The sequence below is a fragment of the Frankliniella occidentalis genome, unplaced genomic scaffold (assembly GCF_000697945.3).
Source record: "Frankliniella occidentalis isolate FOCC.00 unplaced genomic scaffold, Focc_3.1 Scaffold64, whole genome shotgun sequence".
In the NCBI taxonomy this organism is placed as follows: Eukaryota; Metazoa; Arthropoda; class Insecta; order Thysanoptera; family Thripidae; genus Frankliniella; species Frankliniella occidentalis.
Genome location: NW_026267194.1, coordinates 745,504 through 747,317, shown reverse-complemented (window position 1 = coordinate 747,317; position 1,814 = coordinate 745,504).

The window sequence follows — 1,814 nt, the reverse complement described above, 5'->3', positions numbered from 1 at the left end:
CGTAGGGGCAGCCGTAGGGGCAGCCGTAGGGGCAGCCGTAGGGGCAGCCATAGGGGCAGCCGTAGGGGCAGCCGTAGGGGCAGCCGTAGGGGTCCAGCCACCCGGCCATTAGTCATGGCGGCCGTATTTTAATGCCGTGCACGAGAAGAAGACGAAGAAGAAGAGGAGGAGGAGGAGGAGGAGGAGGAGGAGGAGAACGGCGAGGGTGTTGCGGTGCTCCTCCTGAGCCCGCGGAGCCTCGAGCAGCCCCCTGAATATTATGATATATCTTCAAACGGGACGGTGGAACGCCTCGCGTCCTGTCGTGTGCGTGGCCGGGCATGAAGATTAAGGAACGGGTAAGAGGAGGCGGCGCGGTGGTCGTGGTCGTGGTCGAGCCCGCCTGCCTGCCTGCGGGGCCATTCAGGGCTGCTCGATACGCTCTGTGTTGGGGATTCTGTGTTTGACTCTGACTTCCTTCCGCGCATGCAAGCCACACGCCACACACACACACACACACACGCACACGCGCACGCGTTACATTTTGGGCTCTCAAGTTTTTAGGGCATTCAGTTATGACAAGGAGAAACAAAATTATTTTGTTTTCAATATGTTTGAATAAAAATGTAAAATTACAAGTTTTGCGAATCGACCTGTAATTTATCGACAGGCAAGAAATATTGTCTGGGGAATCGTAAATTTGCGACATCTTATTTTGTAGATTGTAAATTTCAAAAATATTTAACGTACAGTATAGCAAATTTACGAAGATATTTATTATTTCACAGTGATGGTAGCGAAATGTGACCGCACGACCCGCCGCCGCGCCTTGCTCTCCTCAGTAAGCACAGCACCTCCCCCCCCCCCCCCCCGCGCGTCGGGAGCAACCAATAATTAACTCCCGGTGTAGCGACGGGTCGCCCTGTGTCCTCCTGCGTCCGCATGTTGTCAAACGCGGAGCGCGGCGTCGGTCGGGGCGGGGCGTGGCGGGGCGTGGCGGGGCGTGGCGCGGGCCCTGTTCCCTTTAATGGATTGCAATGAGTCGCTGGCCTTGTCGGAAGGGGCGTGTTGGTCTGTGCTGGGGGAGGGGGAGGAGGAGGCAACGGCCAGCTCTTTATAGCAGGTGTGTAAATTAGAACATCCCCCCACCCCCACCGAACCGGCATATAAAACGGTGCGCAGGAGACTGCGAGTGGGCGCTGCAGGAAGAAAGAGGGAGGGAGGGAGGGAGGTTAGTGAAGGAGGGAGGTTGGGAGACGAAATACGGGGTGCTGACGACCCACGTGAAGACGTCTTCCTCTCCTCCCCCCCCCCTTCCCCTTCCTCCCGACCCTCCCATCCCTCACTTCACCTCCCTTTCGCTTCATCATATTTCACTCAGCGCCCGGCGCTGCCGCCCAGGCCTCCTTTATTTTTCCTCCTTGTTTGTCTCCATTATTACCGCATTAAGTTTTGGACTGAAGTGTTACGTTGCCGGTAATTTTTTTCTGTCCTTCCTCCCGCGGGGCGGCGGCGGCAGCAGCAGCAGCAGCAGCAGCAGCAGCAGCAGCAGCAGCTGTCCTTGCGCCGCTCGCGGCGGCTTGCCGCCCTGCTGGCGGCGCGCTGTTGATCCTGCAGTATTAAATCAAGCGGCCCGGTTGGTTAGTTTGTTTCAATCTTGTTCTGTTTGGCTTGCCGCTAATCAACTCTGTTGATTTCTCTCCCGTGCCGCAAGAGTGCGAGAGAGAGAGAAAGAGAGAGGTAGAAAAGCCGAAACGCTGTGTTTTTTTGTGTGTGGTGCGCGGGCGACAACATCGTAACGACGCTCGCCGACCCGCTCGCTCAGCATCAATGCC